Raw genomic sequence first — 23872 nt, 5'->3', positions numbered from 1 at the left:
GAGTCAATGAGAAGCATTTTTCAATTCTATTACAGAGTTGTTTAATTTCTACTATGTTATATTTATTTTTTCTTAGAGTTTATATCTCTGCTTGCACAATCATCTGTTTTTTCTGTCTTCTTTCCATTAGCTTCTTTAACATATTATCCATAGTTACTATAAATTCCTTTGCTGATAATTCTAACATCTATGTCATATCTAAGTATAGTTCTAACACTTGCTTTGTCTTCTCAGACTTTTATTTTTCTAATCTTTTGGCATAACATGTAAAATTTTGTTGAAAGTTCAGCATATTATATTAGATAATACTAACTGAGATAAAAAGGCCCTTAGTGTGAGATATGTAATCTGGCTAGGAGTTGGGGTTTGTTTAATATTTACTGTAGTTGCAGGTGCCAAAGCTTCAAATTAATCTATTGTCCTTGTTTTTTTCTCCCTTCTGACTTTAACCTTCTCTAAGTTCACCTTCCAAGAAAAAGTATGTGTCTTGCAGCACTTCTAACTGTAATCTCTCATAAATATACTTGAGCATTGTTGATGGGATAGCAAGTTAAGCACTGAAGAAGAAAGGTATTTTATGATCTTGTGATTAATTCCCAGTCTTTTACTGGGCCTGTGTGTTGGGATTTGACCTTAACAAGTGTTTCATAGATTTTCAGCCCTTTCTCTCCACTTTAGAAGAGACAGGAAGGCTAGACAGGAGTGGTACCAGACACAGGCCCATTCCCCATGTGGTAAAGTCTTCCTATTTAGATTATGCCTTTGGAATATTTCTCTGTTAATCCAAATCATGATCAATTTTTTTATTAGAATCTAAATTTATTTTTATAAGAAACTTCTACATTCTAGCCCAAGTTACTTATTACTTATGGTTCTTATTGATTCTTGGAGGTATATTTTTCCAGTTTAAATGTTCTAGTTAGTCAGAGATGTTACTCTTACTTATAACCTCATGTTTCACTTGGAAAATTTGCCAAACTCTTTTATTTGTCTACTTAGTTTGTTTGTTAAGTGTTTCAATTTTTTAATTAAAATACTATTATTAGCAAATAAGGACTGTGAATCCTTTCTCTTCTAATCCTCACAATACTTTTAATTTTTTAAATTTCAAATAATTCAGTGCAAATGGACACTCTTCTTGTTCTCAAAAAAGTGCACCTAAAATATTAAAATATCTCCAGTAAGTATGTCTGCTGTCATTTCTTGTATGTAATCATTAACAAGTTAAAGCATCTCTTCCAAACTATTTGCTAAATATTTTAAATCATACATGTTGGAATTCACCAAATTTGCTTGCAGCATTTGAGATAGTTGTATGACTGTATGAATTTTATAAATTTTCTGATTTATATACTTAGGTTTTCCAATGTGAAATGAACCTTGCATTTCCTGGGTAAACATTACTTGATTATGATGTTTTATTATTTAATATACTATTAAATTCAGAATGCATAGCTTTTAATATGCAAGAATTCAGTTGAATCAGTATTCATGAGTGAAACAGGCTTCTAATTTTATTTCATTATATTCTACATAAAACAATACAACCTCTTAATCATATTTTTCTAGTGTTCTAATGTGCATTGAATTCATACTAGACTTTCAGTACAACTCTCAAGTTAGAACTTCACTTGCTTTGTACCTTTAGGTTAGTATTTTTATTGTTTTCTTTTTTCTTGATTATTTTGGGTAATAGATATATAGAGTCATTTCACATTGGAACAGTCAACATATTAAATACTTTTAATGTCGGTAATCTTAACTAAGGCCATCTATCAGCACATTTTCTGTTTAATGCAAATCCATAAGAAAGCTACAGATATCCAATATAATAGTGAAAATAAGCAGAATATTCAAGCTATCTAGAGTCTTAATGAGGATTTGAAAAAACGTAATGTAACAGCTGATGTCTCAGGATTGATCAACATTTAAGATTTTCTGTAGTTTCAGTGGAAAACCTCATCAACATGTATTTCCCCTCAACTGAGGTCTCTGGTCAAACCTAGTCCCATAGTGATAGGCAATCCCCTACCCAAATATTTATCCTTGAGGGTGTGTGTTTCCTTCCTGCAGCTCTCCCTTTTGGCTGACTTCACCTATACAGGAAGTAAAAGAATTCTGTTCTCTAATTCTTTTGTCACTGTTACCATATGATTTGGCTAAGGATGAAATAGAAACATAACCTGGATAATGCAGTGGAGAAAATCCAAAGCTATACTCAATACAACAGGACATGATTGCTGAAATACTGTCATTAAAAGGCAGCAAGAGATGGATTTATTATTTTTTTGTATGAAACTAATACTTCAAATAGCAGTTTTTTCATAATGATTATACATATGCTCTAAATTAAGTGAAGGAGGAAAAAAGTTATAAAAGCCACCAATAGGGAGGCAGAGCCAAGATGGCAGCATGAGTAGAGCAATGGAAATCTCCTCCCAAAACCATATATATTTTTGAAAATACAACAAATACAACTCTTCCTAAAAGAAAGACCAGAAGACACAGGACAACAGCCAGATTACATCCACACCTGTGAGAACCCAGCGCCTCGTGAAGGAGGTAAATTACAAGACACAGCCTGGCGGGATCCGAGCACCCCTCACCCCAGCTCCCGGTGGGAGGAGAGAAGTTGGAGCAGGGAGGGAGAGGGAGCCCAGGACTGCTAAACACCCAGCACAAGCCACTCACACCAGAGCGCAGACACACAGTGCGTGGGGTGCTGGATACTAGGGAAACAGGACAGTAAGACCAGTGAGTGGGTCCCTGCAGACAGCACCCCTGGGACAAAGACAAGCGAGTGCTTTTTGAAAGACTTAAAGTGACAGGGTCCACACATAACTTAAGCATCCCGGGACACAGCCCAGCAGCTGGAATCCTGGGGAACTCCAGGCGCCCTAACCTCCTGGAGGTTAGCAAAGCTCAGAGTTCCCTCACGGCGATAAACAATTGCTTGCCCATTTCTCCTCTGACCCAGCTCCGCCATATTGGAGCAGCGGTCTGAGGCTGGCCATGCCCACAGCAACTGCAGAGCTTAACTCTACAGTGGCAGGGCAAGAATCAGAGGCCCCATCTGCATGCAGCTGCCCAGCACAAGCCGCTAGGGGTCACTGTTCTCCCAGGAGAGGAAAGGCCACAAACCGGCAAGAAGGGACATTCTCCCAGCTGACACATGTGACAGCTCCCCACAACTACCTCTATTGCCATGAAAAGGCAGAAGAATTTTATATACATCAGACTAATGCAGACATCCTCCCCTGAGAGGGAATCTGGGAAAAAATATCTAACCAATCTCCCTGAAAAATAATTCAAAATAAAGGTCATAACCATGCTGATGAAGCTGCAGAGAAATATGCAAGAGCTAAGGGATGACATCCAGAGGGAGATTACAGAAATGAAACAATCTCTGGATGGATTTATAAGCAGAATGGATAAGATGAAAGAGGCCATTGATGGAATAGAAACCAGAGAAAGGAAGGCATAGAAGCTGATGCAGAGAGAGATAAAAGGATCTCCAGGAATGAAACAATATTAAGAGAACTGTGTAACCAATCCAAAAGGAATAGTATCCACATTATAGGGGTACCAGAAGAAGAAGAGAGCGAAAAAGGGATAGAAAGTCTATTTGAACTAATAATTGTTGAAAACTTCCCCAAACTGGGGGAGGAAATAATCGATCAGACCATGGAAGTACACAGAACTCCCAACAGAAGGGACCCAAGGAGGACAACACCAAGACACATAATAATCAAAATGGCAAAGATCAAGGACAAGGAAAGAGTTTTAAAGGCAGCTAGAGAGAGGAAAAAGGTCACCCACAGAGGAAAACCCATCAGGCTATCATCAGACTACTCAACAGAAACATTACAGGCCAGAAGAGAATGGCATGATATATTTAATGCAATGAAACAGAAGGGCCTTGAACCAAGAATACTGTATCCAGCACGTTTATCATTTAAATATGAAGGTGGGACTAAACAATTCCCAGAAAAGCAAAAGTTGAGGGAATTTGCCTCCCAAAAACCACCTCTACAGGGTATTTTAGAGAGATTGCTCTAGATGGGAGCAGTCCTAAGAAAAAATAGATGTCATCATATAAAATAAAATCAGAGCAAAGAAAGCAGACCAAACAAATACTAACTAAAGGCAAAAAATAAAATCAACTACACACAAAAGCAGTTAAAGGAAACACAAAAGAGCACAAAATAAAATAACCAACATATAAAGAATGGAGGAGGAGGAATAAGAAAGGAGAGAAATAAAGAATCACCAGATTGTGTTTATAATAGCTCAATAAGTGAGTTAACGTAGACAGTAAGATACTAAAGAAGATGACTTTGAACCTTTGGTAACCATGAATCTAAAGCCTGCAATGGCAATAACAACTTATCTTTCAATAATCACCCTAAATTTAAATGGACAGAAACCACCAATCAAAAGACGCAGAGTAATAGAATGGATAAAACGCAAGACCCATCTATATGCTGCCTACAAGAGACTCATCTCAAACCCAAAGACATGCACCGACTAAAAGTCAAGGGATGGAAGAACATATTTAATGCAAACAACAGGGAGAAAAGAGCAGGTGTTGCAGTCTAGTATCAGACAAAATAGACATCAAAACAAAGAAAGTAACAAGAGATAAAGAAGGACATAACATAATGATAAAGGGCTCAGCCCAACAAGAGGACATAACCATTATAAATATCGATGCATCCAACACAGGAGAACCAACATATGTGAAACAAATACTAACAGAACTAAAGGAGGAAAGAGAATGCAATGCATTCATTTTAGTAGATTTCAACATGCCACTTACCCCAAAGGATAGATCCACTGGGCAGAAAATAAGTAAGGACATGGAGGCACTGAACAACGCACTAGAACAGATGGATCTAATAGACATCTATAGAACTCAACATCCAAAAGCAACAGGATACACATTCTTCTCAAGTGCACAAGGAACATTCTCCAGAATAGACCACATACAAGCTCACACAAAGAGCCTCAGTAAATTCCAAAAGATTGAAATCCTACCAACCAACTTTTCAGACCAAAAAGGCATAAAACTAGAAATAAATTGTACAAAGAAAAAAAAAGGCTCACAAACACATGGAGGCTTAACAACATGCTCCTAAATAATCAAAGGATCAATGAACAAATTAAAATAGAGATGAAGGAATATATGAAAACAAATGACAACAACCACAAAGAACCCCAACTTCTGTGGGTCACAGTGAAAGCAGTCTTAAGAGGAAAGTATATAGCAATACAGGCATACTTAAAGAAGGAAGAACAATCCCAAATGAATAATCTACCATCACAATTATTAAATTTCAAAAGGAAGAACAAATTAGGCCTAAGGTCAGCAGACGGAGGGACATAATAAAGATCAGAGAAGAAATAAATAAAATTGAGAATAATAAAACAATAGAAAAAATCAATGAAACAAAGAGCTGGTTCTTTGAGAAAATAAACAAAATAGATAAGCCTCCAGCCAACTTTATTAAGAGAAAAAGAGAATCGACACACATCAACAGAATCAGAAATGAGAAAGGAAAAATCACGACAGAACCCAAGAAAACACAAAGAATTATAAGAGAATAGTATGAAAACCTATATGCTAACAAGCTGGAAAACCTAGAAGAAATGGACAACTTCCTAGAAAAATACAACCTTCCAAGACTGACCCAGAAAGGAACAGAAAGTCTAAACAGACCAATTACCAGCAAAGAAATTGAAGTGGTAATCAAAAAATTACCCAGGAACAAAACCCCCAGGCCAGATGGATTTATAGCAGAATTTTATCAGACATACAGAGAAGACATAATACCCATTCTCCTTAAAGTTTTCCAAAAAATAGAAGAGGAGGGAATACTCCCAAACTCATTCCATGTAGCCAATATAACCCTAATACCAAAAGCAGGCAAAGGCACCAAAAAAAAAAAAAAAAAAAATTGCAGACCAATATGCCTAATTAACATAGATGCAAAAATGCTCAACAAAATATTAGCAAACCAAATTCAAAAATATGTCAAAAGGATCATACACCATGACCAAGCGGGATTCATCCAAGGAATGCAAGGATGGTACATTCAAAAATCCATCAACATCATCCACCACATCAACAAAATGAAGGACAAAAACCACACAATCATCTCCATAGATGCTGTAAAAGCATTTGACAAAATTCAACATCCATTCACAATAAAAACACTTAGCAAAATGGGTATACAGAGCAAGTACCTCAACAAAATAAAGGCCATATATGATAAGCCCACATCATACTGAACAGCAAGAAGCTGAAAGCTCTTCCTCTGAGATTGGGAAAAAGAAAGGGATGCCCACTCTCCCCAATGCTATGTAATACAGTACTGGAGGTCCTAGCCACAGAAATTACACAAAACAAAGAAATGCAAGGAATCTAGATTGGTAAAGAAGAAATTAAACTGTCACTATTTGCAGATGACATAATATTGTACATAAGAAACCCTGAAGACTCCACACCAAAACTACTAGAACTGATATCGGAATACAGCAAAGTTGCAGGATACATAATTAACACACAGAAATCTGTGGCTTTCCTATACACTAAGAGTAAACCAATAGAAAGAGAAATCAGGAAAACAATTTCATTCACAATAACATCAAAAAGAATAAAATACCTAGGAATAAACTTAACCAAGGAAATGAAAGACCTATACACTGAAAATTGTAAGACACTCTTAAGAGTAATTAAAGAGGTCACTAACAAATGGAAACATCCTATGCTCTTGGCCAGGAAGAATTAATATTGTCAAAATGGCCATCCTGCCCAAAGCAATACACAGATTCAATGTAATCCATATAAAATTACCAAGAGTATTCTTCAACGAACTGGAACAAATACTTCGAAAATTCATATGGAAACACCAAGGACCCCAAATAGCCAAGCAATCCTGAGAAGGAAGAATAAAGTGGGGGGAATCTCGCTCCCCAACTTCAAGCTCTATTACAAAGCTACAGTAATCAAGACAATTTGGTACTGGCACAAGAACAGAGCCACAGACCAGTGGAACAGATTAGAGACTCCAGACATTAACCCAAACATATATGGTCAATTAATATTCGATAAAGGAGCCATGGACATACAATGGGGAAATGACAGTCTCTTCAACAGATGGTGCAGGCAAAACTGGACAGCTACATGTAAGAGAATGAAACTGGACCACTGTCTAACCCCATACACAAAAGTAAATTCGAAATGGATCAAAGACCTGAATGTAAGTCATGAAACCATAAAACTCTTAGAAAAAAACATAGGCAAAAAATCTCTTGGACATAAACATGAGCAACTTTTTCATGAACGTATCTCCCCGGGCAAGGTAAACAAAAGCAAAAATGAACAAGTGGGACTACATTAAGCTGAAAAGCTTCTGTACAGCAAAGGACACCATCAATAGAACAAAAAGGTACCCTACAGTATGGGAGAATATATTCATAAATGACAGTTCTGATAAAGGCTTGACATCCATAATATATAAAGAGCTCATGTGCCTCAACAAACAAAAAGCAAATAATCCAATTAAAAAATGGGCAGAGGAGCTGAACAGACAGTTCTCCAATGAAGAAATTCAGATGGCCAACAGACACATGAAAAGATGCTCCACATCGCTGGTTATCAGAGAAATACAAATTAAAACCACAATGAGATATCACCTCACAACAGTACAGATGGCTACCGTCCAAAAGACGAACAAAAACAAATGTTGGCAAGCTTGTGGAGAAAGGGGAACCCTCCTACACTGCTGGTGGTAATGTAAATTAGTTCAACCACTATGGAAAGCAGTATGGAGGTTCCTCAAAAAGATCAAAATAGAAATACCATTTGACCCAGAAATTTCACTTCTAGGAATTTACCCTAAGAATGCAGCTGCCCAGTTTGAAAAAGACAGATGCACCCCTATGTTATCGCAGCACTATTTACAATAGCCACGAAATGGGAACAACCTAAGTGTCCATTAGTAGATGAATGGATGAGGAAGATGTGGTACATATACACAATGAAATATTATTCAGCCATAAGAAGAAAACAAATCTTTCCATTTGCAACAACATGGATGAAGCTAGAGGTTTTATGCTCACTGAAATAAGCCAGGTGGGGAAAGACAAGTATCAAATTATTTCACTCCTCTGTGGAGTATAAGAGCAAAGAAAAACTGAAGGAACAAAACAGAAGCAGAATCACAGAACCCAAGAGTGGACTAATAGTTACCAAAGGGAAAGGGACTGGGGAGAATGGGAGGGAAGGGAGGGATAAGGGTGGGGCAAAAGAAAGGGGGTATTATGATTAGCATGTATAATGTCGGGGGGGTCTTAGGGAGGGCTGTGCAACACAGAGAAGACAAGTAGTGATTCTACAACATCTTACTACGCTGATGTACAGTGACTGTAATGGGGTTTGTGTGGGGGACTTAGTAAAGGGGGGACCCTAGTAAACATAATGTTCTCCATGTAATTATAGATTAATGATAACAAAGTAAAAAATAAAAATAAAAATAAAAATAAAAAATGTTTGTAGAATAAAAAGAAAGCCACCAATTGTACATTTTAATGAATTCAGTCTTAAAAATAAATTTTTTAAAGTGTTAGAGACAAAAAAAGGCCTTTTAAAGTAAGGATTTAATAACACGGGTAACTGTTGAATCACTGTTTTGTATACTGAAAATCAATAAAATATTGTATATCAATGGATACCTCAATAAAAAAAGAGAAAAAAGTAAAAAAAAATAATAATAAAAAGGCCTTTTAATTATAACTCTATAGATTCCTTAGCACTTAACTAAGGCTTATATGGTAAATACAATTAGGAAATTCAGTGACAAAAAAAATAATCATTCTATTATGTGTGAAATGATTTATCATGACTCTCAAAATGTATTTATAATAAAGATTATTTTTTGCTGCTTCACTACTTTAAAAAATGTATACACACACTTAAATAAAATTCAGTCTGTTATGTGTTTGATTAATTCAGCTGTTTTTCAGACTAATTTTTATGTGTGTACTTCACGTTTGTACTATTTTCTTTCCAATATTTGGATTTATATTCTGAAAATATTTAAAACATGTTTTACTATTATTCCTGAATTTACAAACCAAATTAAAATATGAAAATATTTAATGTGTGTACATTATTAATAAAAATAATTTTTGTGATTTTTTTAGATACCAAACTAAAATTTTGACTAATAATGCTTCTACTTTTTTTTTGCCTTTTATAAAATAGTAAATTTACTTCATCTGTGAAATATACTTTTGACAAAACCCCAACAAGAAGTCAATCAGCTCATGGCATTTTTGATGTCAACTATAATTTTGTGATAAGCTGCAATGTTGATCAGGGGAATATTTATATGGTGAAAATATTTGTTATTCCAGGCATTTGTTGACACTGTGAAAATGACAAAAGAAATAATTTTAGAGGTTTGATTAAATGGGGTTTATTTATACATGCATGTGTGTATATATATATGTATATATATATATATATTTCATTTTCTTATTTACAGTGGATATAAGTAGATGTGTGATCAACTTTGTTGTCAAACTAGCTGCAGAGTTAAAAACTATGAAACTTTCTTGTGGTATTGTTTTACAATGATATATCTGTTTATCTCCCAGATCTCATATTCAAACCTAAGGCATTTTGACATAATTTAATTCTGGTGTTAGAGATAATTCATGTAAAATATTTAGGACAACAGTGTCTTACAGTATTTAACAAATACTAACATTATTGTTCAGTTTTCTCTTTAAATAGTGGTAGTAGTGGTTGTCGAATAGTCTTATTTGAAGTATTGATGTAATATAACTTAAGTAATAGCACTACTAAAAGTTGATACTCATAAGATTATTTTTATGACACTACTTAGACATAAGTATTCATTCTTATTATTGGAAAATAAATGCAAATCCTCAGTGAATAAATAAAATAATAAGATATTAAAAAATGATCTGACATACATTCATTCTTTAGAATATAATAAGATTATTAAAAAATGATCTGACTGCACATTCATTCTCTAGTGTTAATGGAGAATTTACTTATTGACTTAGATTTTAATCAACATATATTAGGCAAAGTAAAGTCTTTTCAAGAGTAAAGACCATGCTTCTGTTGATGTGCTTATTCCTGTGAACAGAAACTGATACTCAGTAATGTTCCTGACTCTGAAAAATCAGCATAATTCTGTACTCTAAAATTGGTACAGTATGAGAGTTCTGGTACCTTTAATTGCTATGTTTAATATTAAATTAATTATGTAAGAATGATAAGTAAAATGACTATATACCTTAATGTTCTCTAAACCATCCCATAAAGCTATTTCTTTCAGAAACTCTCTGTTCTTCATTCAGTCATAAATCTTATAAATATTTCCCTACTATTACATGTGTTTTGCGTTTTTGTTTCATATTTCTTGGGTAGCCGTATTTTGCTGTTATTAATATTTGAATATGTTTATAATAATTATATTAAAGTAAGAAATAATGATAGTGGCAGTTATATGTACATATGCATATATGTGTATACATGTGTATCTGTATTTATACATGGGCTTGTGTGTTTAGTTTTCTCTTTCCACCAACTCATTTTCAGCTGAATATTGAAAAATTCCTAATTGAGATAGTTTCTTCTAGGTCCCAAGTAACTCTTCTGTTGGTAAAAAAAAAAAGCAGTGGTAATATCATGAGAACCTTGACCTCTAGTAACAAAAACATCAAGGAAAGTATCAAAACTACTTTGACTTAGAGTTATATTTCATTTTTTGCAATGATGATTTTTTTTCCCTTCTGCTGACAAAAAAAAAAAGTGCTTGGTTCCAACATTAAAGAACATATTTTATTTATAGCCAGGCAGGTTTGAAATTCTTCATTTTAAATCCCTGCTGAACTTTAGAGAAACCTTTAAAAACTCAATTACATTTATACTAGGCTTTTACCCAGCCTTCAAAGTCCAGAATTCTAATGTCCAGGAAAAGGCAACCAGTATTAAAAATCTACAGGACCATATGGAAGTCTTAAATGAGTGCTATCCCTGAACTTTGATTGCAAAAATACATGAACAGTGTTCCTTCCCTGGGGAGAGTTGTTGTTGGTATTCAAATGCAGTGGTTGTTAATCACCATACAAGAAATAATTCTATATGTTAACGGATTTTTAAAAAATCTCCAATATTAGGATGGCAGTTATCAGAATAATTTTTGGGGGGATCAATCTTCAGTATCACTAATTAAAGTAACATTAGAGTAACCCACATAACTTCTGAGCATTTACTTTTTTTAGAGATAATTTTCTAAAGGAGAGCTTAGCAACCATAAGTCCATATGGCTGCTGCATTTCTATTTTACTTTTAAGGGAATTTAGATGATGGAGAAAAACTACATCCCTAATTAATGAAGACAAGTAATTGTTGTGAGATAATTAATCATAGAGATCTTCCAAAGTGTGAAACTAATCATCCAGGAGGGCCTTCCTCAAGAATTTATTTGTTATTTCTTGAAAACTTTATAGAATTAGTTATGTTTATTTTGTGTCTAAAGGAAATAGACAAAGCCATTTTGATAAGTGAAATAAAGGTGTAAATAAATAAACTGTAATCTTTTTGAAGATAATATATTTCTTAGAAGACTTATACTACTTACACAGAGTGCAACTTCAGCATTTAAAAAATTCTAATTGTGAAATCAAGTCAACAGTTTATCCTGAAAATTTCCAGTCTTCTGATTTTTAAAAAAATCTTTAGCATATCCTATCATTCTAGATATAGGAAAGTGCATTATAAATAAAAGATACTAAAACATATTTAGCTTATTCAAGTAATTAATGTTTCATGGTATATGTGAATTATTTAAAGAATGGTGAGTTTATTTCTTAAATAACAGTTACACCAAGTCTGATACTTATTTTCACAAGTACAAGTAAATTTTTACCTATGTACAAAACATTGCTTTTAATTACCAAGTTTATTTCAGGTAATCTTAATATAAAAGAAATTCAAACAACACTCAGATAAAAGCTTTTCTTTAAAATTTATAATCAGTATTATTATTGAAAGCGTTCTTCATCATTTGATTTTATTTTTTCTATCACAAACATTCATTGATGAATTGCAAGGATCAGGAACTGAGTAATGTGTTGGCAACATATAAGTGAATGTAAATCTATTCAAGAAACTTATCATGTCATAAGAAAGACACACTTCCCAGAAAGATAATTGAATAAAATGTGGTAGGTTCAGTGATAGATATAACCAAAGGATAATGAGAAATATTCCAAAGGAAAACAGGAGAAGGAAAAGTGAGAGGATATTGCATTAGTGTAGGTATCCAGCAGAATATGGTGATGACACAGTTGTATCTTGAGAGATGGACAGAATTTAATTGGGAAAAAATATGAAACAGGTAGAGTGCTACAACAGTAAATTTATAGATCTGGAAAATAAAGAAGTGTGTCTAGAGAACTAAATACCTAAGTTTAGAATTTAAATTGTTCCACAGAAATGTCATATGAAGCAAGGGATGTTGGTAGTAACGAGTTTGGCAGAACCTTATATGCTTGGTTGGGAACTCAGTGTTAATCTTATAATGACAAGGGGCCCCTGAAAAGTTTGAGCAGAATAGTGAAACTAATTTTGTAACGTTTACATTTTCCCCTCCTTAGTTACTATAAGGAGGATGGATCTAAAGGAAATAAGAAAAGAGGTGGGGAATTAGTCAGAATATTAATATTTATATTTTTATAAATATTATATAAAGTATTTATAAAAGGGAGCATGAACAACAATGTAAGAAAACAGAAAAAGAGAAAGCAGACTGTTTTCTAGGTTATTCCTTGTGCCACTCTGATTTCAAAGAGTAATGTGATTCAATCTTTTGCAAAACCTAATTGAGTGGCAAGGAATAGAATTTATGTAAATGTACTTTTATTTTGACACATTTGCAGCAGAGATGGTCATAGCTATCTTTCAACAGTTATTTGGCACATCTTCCTGTATAGAAGAGGTTTAAGAGTTAGAAATTACATTTCCAAACTTCCCTTCAGATACTCTTTATGATGTGAGTTTGGTTCTCACTTGGTTCTATGTGAGATTTGAACTCAAACCATTTCAAGTGGGATGGTTGGGAAATGCACAAGAGCCATCCATTATGGCTGGAGCTGTGTGATTTTGATGATAACTAACAGTGACAACTATCAGTGTGATAAGATTATTAGCTATGGGTTAGGACTGAGGATCTACAGTAGGTTAGTTTTCTGACTGAAGAGGAATCACAGCCTCTAGTGGGCTAGTTGTGTTGACACATTATTTAAAAGTCATACTAAAACAAAGTTGACACATTTCACTCTAGCATTTGGTGATCATTATAATTATAAGATACTCTGTATTAAATAAATTTCTGGTATAAAGTAGCTAGAAGTATTTATATTATCTTCACTTGATCCTGAATAATACAGTCAGTCTAGATTCTTCTTAAAAACTGATCTCAATTTAATAAGGGGCAACAATTACTCAGTTGTAAAACTTCAGTCATCAGCCAATATGGCAGTTATAGTGGCTGTAGTCACAGTGTTAGCAAATTAGGCACAGGTACACATTTACTAGAAAATTCTGCAAAAGTTCTGTGACCGTAGTATGCCTACTTCCTACTAACCTTTGCATTATCTTTTTTAAAAATTTACTGTAGGGAAAGGCAGAACCAAGATGGCGGCATGAGTAGAGCAATGGAAATCTTCTCCCAACACCACATATATTCTTGAAAAAACAACAAAGACAACTCTTCCTAAAAGAGAGAACAGAAGACACAGGACAACATCTAGACCACATCCACACCTGCAAGAAACCAGGCCCTCATGAAGGGGATAAGAAAAAAGCCCTGGCCCAGTGGGACCCTAGCACCCCACACCCCAGCTCTGGGAAGGAGGAGAGGAGTCAGAGCAGGGAGGGAGAGGGAGCCCAGGAATACTAAACACCCAGCCCCAGCCATCTGCACCAGAGTGCAGACATAGTGCATGGGGTGCTGGATACTAGTGAAACAGGACAGCAAAACCTGAGAGGGGTTGCCTGCAGCCAGCGCCGTGGGAACAAAGAAAAGTGAGTGCTTTTTGGAAGACGTAAAGGGACAGGGACCCCACCGCCTGATGGAAGCATCCTAGGACACTTAGTCAAGCAGCAGGGAATCCGGGGAACTCTGAGCACTCTAACCCCCTGGGCAGCAGGGAACATGGAGGCCCCTCATGGAGATAAATAGCCTCCTGACCATTCCCCCTCCAACTCACCTCAACCATATGATAACAGCAACCCGAGGCAGGACAATCCCACAGCAACAGTGGAGATAAACTCCATAGAGGCCGGGCAAGAATCAGAAATCCCGTCTGCGCACAGCTGACCAGCACAAGCCACTAGAAGTCACTGTTCTCACAGGAGAGGAAGGCCATAAACCAACAAAAAGGCAAATTCATCCAGCTGTCACTCGTGCCAGCTCTGCAAACTATCTCTATCACCATGAAAAGGCAAAATTACAGGCAGACAAAGATAAGAGACAACACCAGAGAAGGAGACAGACCTAACCAGTCTTTCTGAAAAATAATTCAAAATAAAAATCATAAACATGCTGACAGAGATGCAGAGAAATATACAAGAACTAAGGGATGAAGTATGGAGGGAGATTACAGATGCCAGGAAAGAGATTACAGAAGTGAAACAAACTCTGGAAGGATTTATAAGCAGAATGGATAAGATGCAAGAGGCCATTGACGGAATAGAAACCAGAGAACAGGAACGCATAGAAGCTGACACACAGAGAGATAAGAGGATCTCCAGGAATGAAACAATATTAAGAGAACTGTGTGACCAATCCAAAAGGAACAATATCCGTATTATAGGGGTACCAGAAGAGGAAGAGAGAGAGAAAGGGATAGAAAGTGTATTTGAACTAATAATTGTTGAAAACTTCCCCAAACTGGGGGAGGAAATAATCGAACAGACCACGGAAATACACAGAACTCCCAACAGAAAAGACCCAAGGAGGACAACACCAAGACACATAATAATTAAAATGGCAAAGATCAAGGACAAGGAAAGAGTTTTAAAGGCAGCTAGAGAGAGGAAAAAGGTCACCCACAAAGGAAAACCCATCAGGCTATCATCAGACTACTCAACAGAAACCTTACAGGCCAGAAGAGAATGGCATGATATATTTAATGCAATGAAACAGAAGGGCCTTGAACCAAGAATACTGTATCCAGCACGTTTATCATTTAAATATGAAGGTGGGACTAAACAATTCCCAGAAAAGCAAAAGTTGAGGGAATTTGCCTCCCAAAACCACCTCTACAGGGTATTTTAGAGAGATTGCTCTAGATGGGAGCAGTCCTAAGAAAAAATAGATGTCATCATATAAAATAAAATCAGAGCAAAGAAAGCAGACCAAACAAATACTAACTAAAGGCAAAAAATAAAATCAACTACACACAAAAGCAGTTAAAGGAAACACAAAAGAGCACAAAATAAAATAACCAACATATAAAGAATGGAGGAGGAGGAATAAGAAAGGAGAGAAATAAAGAATCACCAGATTGTGTTTATAATAGCTCAATAAGTGAGTTAACGTAGACAGTAAGATACTAAAGAAGATGACTTTGAACCTTTGGTAACCATGAATCTAAAGCCTGCAATGGCAATAACAACTTATCTTTCAATAATCACCCTAAATTTAAATGGACAGAAACCACCAATCTAAAGACGCAGAGTAATAGAATGGATAAAACACAAGACCCATCTATATGCTGCCTACAAGAGACTCATCTCAAACCCAAAGACATGCACCGACTAAAAGTCAAGGGATGGAAAAACATATTTCACGCAAACAACAGGGAGAAAAGAGCAGGTGTTGCAGTACTAGTATCAGACAAAATAGACATCAAAACAAAGAAAGTAACAAGAGATAAAGAAGGACATAACATAATGATAAAGGGCTCAGCCCAACAAGAGGACATAACCATTATAAATATCGATGCACCCAACACAGGAGAACCAACATATGTGAAACAAATACTAACAGAACTAAAGGAGGGAAGAGAATGCAATGCATTCATTTTAGTAGATTTCAACATGCCACTTACCCCAAAGGATAGATCCACTGGGCAGAAAATAAGTAAGGACACGGAGGCACTGAACAACACACTAGAACAGATAAACCTAATAGACATCTACAGAACTCTACATCCAAAAGCAACAGGATATACATTCTTCTCAAGTGCACATGGAACATTCTACAGAATAGACCACATACAAGCTCACAAAAAGAGCCTCAGTAAATTCCAAAAGATTGAAATTCTACCAACCAACTTTTCAGACCACAAAGGTTTAAAACTAGAAATAAATTGTACAAAGAAAAAAAAAGGCTCACAAACAAATGGAGGCTTAACAACATGCTCCTAAATAATCAATGGATTAAAGAACAAATTAAAATAGAGATCAAGGAATATATGGAAACAAACGACAACAACAACACAAAGACCCAACTTCTGTGGGGCACAGCGAAAACAGTCTTAAGAGGAAAGTATACAGCAATCCAGGCACACTTAAAGAAGAAATAACAATCCAAAATGAATAGTCTAACATCAAAATTATCGAAACTGGAAAAAGAAGAAAAAATGAGGCCCAAAGAAAGCAGAAAGAGGGACATAATGAAGATCAGAGAAGAAATAAAATTGAGAAGAATAAAACAATAGAAAAAAAATCAATGAAACCAAGAGCTGGTTCTTCAAGAAAATAAACAAAATAGATAAGCCTCTAGCCAAACTTATTAAGAGAAAAAGGGAATCAACACACATCAACAGAATTAGAAACGAGAAAGGAAAAATCACGACGGACCCCACAGAAATACAAAAAATTATTAGAGAATACTATGAAAACCTGTATGCTAACAAGCTGGAAAACCTGGAAGAAATGGAGAACTACCTAGAAAAATACAACCTACCAAGACTGACCAAGGAAGAAACACAAAAGTTAAACAAACCAATTACGAGCAAAGAAATTGAAACGGTAATCAAAAAACTACCCAAGAACAAAACCCCCGGGCCAGATGGATTTACCTCGGAATTTTATCAGACATACAGATAAGATATAACACCCATTCTCCATAAAGTTTTCCAAATAATAGAAGAGGACGGAATACTCCCAAACTCATTCTTTGAAGCCAACATCACCCTAACACCAAAAACAGGCAAAGAAACAACCAAAAAAGAAAATTACAGACCAATATCCACGATGAATGTCGATGCAAAAATACTCAATAAAATATTAGCAACACGAATTCAAAAATATTTCAAAAGGATCATATACCATGACCAAGTGGGATTCATCCCAGGGATGCAGGGATGGTACAACATTCGAAAATCCATCAACATCATCCACCACATCAACAAAAATAAGGACAAAAACCACATGATCATCTCCATAGGTGCTGAAAAAGCATTTGACAAAATTCAACATCCATTCCTTATAAAAACTCTCGGCCAAATGTTTATAGAGAGCAAGTACCTCAACGTAATAAAGGCCATATATGATAAACCCACCGCCAACATCATACTGAACAGTAAGAAACTGAAAGCTTTTCCTCTGAGATCAGGAACAAGCAGGGATGCCCCTCTCCCCACTGCTATTTAACGTAGTACTGGAAGTCCTAGCCACAGCAATTAGACAAAACAAAGAAATACAAGGAATCCAGATTGGTAAAGAAGAAGTTAAACTGTCACTATTTGCAGATGACATGATATTGTACATAAAAACCCTAAAGACTCCACTCCAAAACTACTAGAACTGATATCGGAATACAGCAAAGTTGCAGGATACAAAATCAACACACAGAAATCTGTGGCTTTCCTATACACTAACAATGAACCAATAGAAAGAGAAACCAGGAAAACAACTCCATTCACAATTGCATCAAAAAGAATAAAATACCTAGGAATAAATCTAACCAAAGAAGTGAAAGACCTATACCCTGAAAACTACAAGACACTCTTAAGAGAAATTAAAGGGGTCACTAACAAATGGAAACTCATCCCATGCTCTTGGCTAGGAAGAATTACTATCATCAAAATGGCCATCCTGCCCAAAGCAATATACAGATTTGATGCAATCCCTATCAAATTACCAACAACATTCTTCAAGGAACTGGAACAAATAATTCAAAAATTCATATGGAAACACCAAAGTCCCCAAATAGCCAAAGCAATCCTGAGAAAGAAGAATAAAGTGGGGGGAATCTCACTCCCCAACTTCAAGCTCTACTACAAAGCCATAGTAATCAAGACAATTTGGTACTGGCACAGGAACAGAGCCACAGACCAATGGAACAGACTAGAGAATCCAGACATTAATCCAGACATATATGGTCAATTAATATTTGATAAAGGAGCCATGGAATACAATGGGGAAATGACAGTCTCTTCAACAGATAGTGCTGGTAATACTCGACAGCTACATGTAAAAGAATGAAACTGGATCACTGTCTAACCCCATACACAAAAGTAAATTCAAAATGGATCAAAGACCTGAATGTAAGTCATGAAACCATAAAACTCTTTAAAAAACATAGGCAAAAATCTCTTAGACAAACATGAGTGACCTCTTATTGAACATATCTCCCTGGTTAAGGAAAACAACAGCAAAAATGAACAAGTGGTACTATATTAAGCTGTAAAGCTTCTGTACAGCAAAGGACACCATCAATAGAACAAAAAGGAACCCTACAGTATGGGACAATATATTTGTAAATGACAGATCCGATAAAGGCTTGACATCCATAATATATAAAGAGCTCACCCACCTCAACAAAAATAGCTAATGATCCAATTTAAAAATGGGCAGAGGAACTCAACAGGCAGTTCTCCAAAAAAGAAATTCAGATGGCCAACAGACACAGGAAAAGATGCTCCACATAGCTAGTCATCAGAGAAATGCAAATTAAAACCACAGTGAGATATCACCTCACACCAGTAAGGATCGCCACCATCCAAAAGACAAACAACAGCAAATGTTGGTGAGGTTGTGGAGAATGGGGAGCCCTCCTACACTGTTGGTGGGAATGTAAATTAGTTCAACCATTGTGGAAAGCAGTATGGAGGTTCCTCAAAATGCTCAAAAGAGAGTTACCATTTGACCCAGGAATTCCACTCCTAGGAATTTACCCTAAGAATGCAGCACTCCAGTTTGAAAAAGACATATGCACCCCTATGTTTATCGCTGCACTATTTACAATAGCCAAGAAATGGAAGCAACCTAAGTGTCCATCAATAGATGAATGGATAAAGAAATGTGGTACATATACACAATGGAATATTATTCAGCTATAAGAAGAAAACAAATCCTACCATTTGCAACAACATGGATGGAGCTAGAGGGTTTTATGTTCAGTGAAATAAGCCACGTGGAGAAAAAGAAATACCAAATGATTTCACTCATCTGTGGAGTATAAGAACAAAATGAAAAACTGAAGCAACAAAACAGCAGCAGAATCACAGAACCCAAGAATGGACTCACAGGTACCAAAGGGAAAGGGACTGGGGTGGATGGGTGGATAGGGAGGGATAACGGGGGGAAGAAGAAAGGGGGTATTATGATTAGTATGCATAATGTGGGGGGCGGGAGAAAGGGGAGGGCTGTGCAACACAGAGAAGAGAAGTAGTGTTTCTACAACATTTAGCTATTCTGATGTACAGTGACTGTAATGGGGTTTGTGGGTGGGACTTGGTATAGGGGAGAGCCTAGTGAACATAATATTCTTCATGTAATTGAGATTAATGATTATGAAAAAAAAGAGAGAGAAAGAAAAGGGGATTACTCCCTGATAGGATAAAACTAACTGCAAATCAACGATTAATGCATGCTTTACATATCCTTAATTTTGATCTTTTAAAGGGTGTCAGATGATCAGTTATGGAAGTACATTTTTCTAATAATATTACTTTCTCTTAAAAAAAAAAAGCAGTTCCTGTGTGGTGATCTCCAATAGGCTCTTCACAATGATATAAAGGTCATATCAAAGTGTGGGCAAAGGGTTTGTTTGTGTTTATACAGAGGATCAAAGCCTAATTTGGCTACCCAGAAAACGGAGTAAGATATGATATGAAGAAGAACTTCAAACATCAACATCCTCTGGAAGAGTCATTCCAGAAGATGATCCTCAAAAACTTCAACAAATATCCTGGCCCTGTTGCAGTTGTAGCTGCATTCATCCCACCAGTTCCTGGACTTGCCACTGGAATGAAGAAGGAGATATCTAAGCTGGCCTGTGCATGCAGTAAAACAACAAACTTGACTGGATCTATACTGTAGGAACTCAACCAAGAATTAGGAGAATTGCAAGTTGCAGTGCTCCTAAATCGTGCGACTATAGACTATCTACGGTTAAAGGAACATATGGGATGTGAACAGTTCCCAGGAATGTGTTGTTTTAATTTGTCTGATTTTTCTCAAACTACTCAAATTCTATCAAATATATGATATAAAAAACTATCAAAATATGATGGACAATATCCATCATATCATTGATAAGTTTTCACAAATGCCTAGGGTGCCTAACTGGCTTTCTTGGTTTCACTGGATAAGGCAGGTAATTGTAGGTCTGCTTTGGTTATGTATCTGTATTCCTATTATGTTAATGTGTGTACGCAATTTAGATAGTAGTTTAAAACCTATACATGCTTATGTTACTCTACAAGAAGATATGTCAAAGAAATAATCAATCTTCCCATGTTTTCTTCCATCTGCTACTTCTATAGCTTTTCTTCTTCCTTCCTATTTACAACCCTTTAGTAGAATTTGTGCCTCATATCAAAAATTACCCAGTGTCATAATTCTTCCAAGTGGTAAAGATACCTCAATATAAATGCTGGGCATAAAAGCCGCAGGGCATAAATCTGCAAAGAAGTAAAAAGCTAACCTTTTCAAACAATATTGCTTCTCTCTCACTTACCAACTTTACATTTCCCTGTATGGCCCCGGGAAGATGACTGGTTAGCCAGAGACGGGTAAGATTCCTCAAAGGAGGAACAACCTAAGACAGGCAGAGTCGCAGGGGGGCCATCAGGTGAGAAATTGGGGATCAACAGAGGTGAGGCTTAGAACCTCAACCCCCCTGTTTTGAGAGAAATCTTCTGCATCCGTGGATGTTTTGTTGCCCTTGTCTAGCTTGGATTAATACTTAGTCTATAGGCACATACCTGATCATCTACATTTGCCCTCTTACAGCGCTGTACTATGTTTTCTACCTTTATCTTGCATCTACTTACCACTTCAGCATTTTATTTAAAAAATAATAATAATAATAATAAGGGAGAAATGTGGGATCCACATATAAGTCAAGTATAAAAATCAAACGAATATTCATATTTGACCTGATTGTTTATAGTTCATAATGCGTGATCAAAACCAAAAGTTTCTGTGATGACTGCCCTTGCACTGTTCAACATGTAAGAACTTATTCACTATGTAAGAACTTGTTCACCATGTAAGAACTTGTTCGTTATGTTTCAGAAGATTGGCAACTGTTGATAATTGTACATTGAGACCCCTATACAGAATTTTATTGTTGCTAACAACCATTTGATCAATAAATATGAGAGATGCCCTCTCAAAAAGAAAAAAAAATTTACTGCAGGAAATCTGTTTTAATGACTGTTCTGAAGCAATCATATATCCCAACAGGAAAAAGCTAAGACAAATACAGAAATTTTGACCTGTCAGCCTTGGGCCTTTGAATCAAATGCAGTGATCTCCTCTGTAAATTTTAGGACATTAGTGAGACAAGTAAAAAAATGAACCTGCTGCAAAATACTGTCAGATTTTCTGTCACTTGTAGCTCATAGAAAACATAATTATTTAATGGATGTGCATTTTTTTTGTTTTGTGCACAAGACTTAGTTGCAAGCAACAGAAACTGACTCTCTGAATAAGCAAAATTAGTTTCAGTAAAATGTAATAGGTACATTAGGTAGTTCAGATAATTGCTTTGAGGTACAGCAAGCAAATCTTCAAGAGCTGTGCCTAGGAACACATATTAAATATTACCCAAAGATTACACAACTGCTCTTGTCCACCTGAAGCTATCTCTTTGTCAAATACTCAATCTTAAAATAAACAGAATACCAGACTTTCTTCCTTACTATTCAAGACTTGATAATTTTACCATCATATAAAACAAGTGCAATAGAGCCTCTATCACCTTGCTTGTTTCCAAACTTAAGTTTGGAGTGTTTATGTTTTGAGAGTCTTCTTTTCCAAGTCTATATACTAACTGACAGTGATTCTAGGAATTTCCATTTCTGGATTTTACTTTGTTGTGTATGACCATAAGGCTGGGAATTTTCCAGTTTTAACTAAGGACATTCAACCTGCAGAGTAGTCAGACACATGACAGATATTCAATACACTGGTTCTTTTGTCTTTAAACTGACAAAAATATACATGACCAAGTCTGTGTTTATATTAAGCATAAAATAAGTTTTGTTATTCTATGATCTTAATAATATGTTATTTTAAATATGTAATCTATGACCTATTCAGTATTTAAATGAGAAACACAGTCATCTACATGCAAATATACTCATATAATCATGCACACAGTAATCTAAACTCCTAAATTATTAATATAACAATTAATTAAAAATGATTACTTAAGTAACCCATATATGAGATGATTAAATAATCAATAGGACCTAATGCACAGTATGGTGATTATAGTTAATGTATTGCATATTTTAAATTTGTTAAGAGAGTAGACCTCAATTGTTCTCAGCACAAAAAAGGAGGCAGTGGGTATGTGAGTTGATTTAATTAGCTTTATATAGTAATTAGAAGCAAGAGAGAAAAAAGTGGCATCAGACTTTATCTTGGATACAATATCACTCACGATAAAAAAAATCATATTTTATAGCCTTTATATAAAATACAATTTTCTAGCTTAAGAGAAATAGTTGGCTTAAAGCCAAGAAGACAATGAATTAGTAAATTCATACACTTACCTGAAATGTAAAAGAAATACCTATCCAATAGTTAAGGATAAAACCTACACTAAAATTATTATTTTTCTGTGATTCAATGTTGACTTCAGCAATAGAGATATTAGATTCTAATGGCAATAAACTTCAATAGTCATTGTTTAGTGTTTAATTCAGTCTTAGATTAAGTAAGGTTTAGCATATGAAAACAAATTTGGGAAATTCATGGAAAATTAGAACAGGGTAATAATCCAGTATTGCATTAATAAACCTAATATGATAGTTTCCAATATTGCCATAAAGCTTTATGTCCATAAAATGTTCTCTTTATTTAAGGAGTAAATTAAACTCAAATGTTGGAGATAAAAATCTTCACATTCAACCTTAAAAACAAAATTGTCAAGTAAACATTAATATTCCACTTCAATAATTTGTTTGGCAAAAAATAGAGTAAGGACATATTTTAAAAATCAAACATTAGATGATTAATTACTAAAATAAAAATTCATTTGTAAGTATAAAATTCAATGAAAAGGGAGGTAAAATATACTGTTATTTCGAAAAGTATCAAGCCTTTATTTTCATAACTGACATATTTAGGTTTGTTGTAAGTTATAATTATGACAAAAGGCAGTTGAACTTAATTAGCTGTAGAAAATATCTTTTGTGTGTGTGGTTTCTTTTGTATGGGTTAGTTTGTGTGGCTAAAACCATTCATATTTGATATGTCTTGAAGATATGTATGTTGTATATTGGATGCTTCTCTGAGTCTTTTGTTCATTTCTATTTTCTATGGCTTTGCCAAATCCTATATATATATTTTTTC

The sequence above is a fragment of the Manis pentadactyla genome, chromosome 2, assembly GCF_030020395.1.
Source record: "Manis pentadactyla isolate mManPen7 chromosome 2, mManPen7.hap1, whole genome shotgun sequence".
Lineage (NCBI taxonomy): Eukaryota > Metazoa > Chordata > Mammalia > Pholidota > Manidae > Manis > Manis pentadactyla.
Note: the sequence above shows the minus strand (reverse complement) of the source record.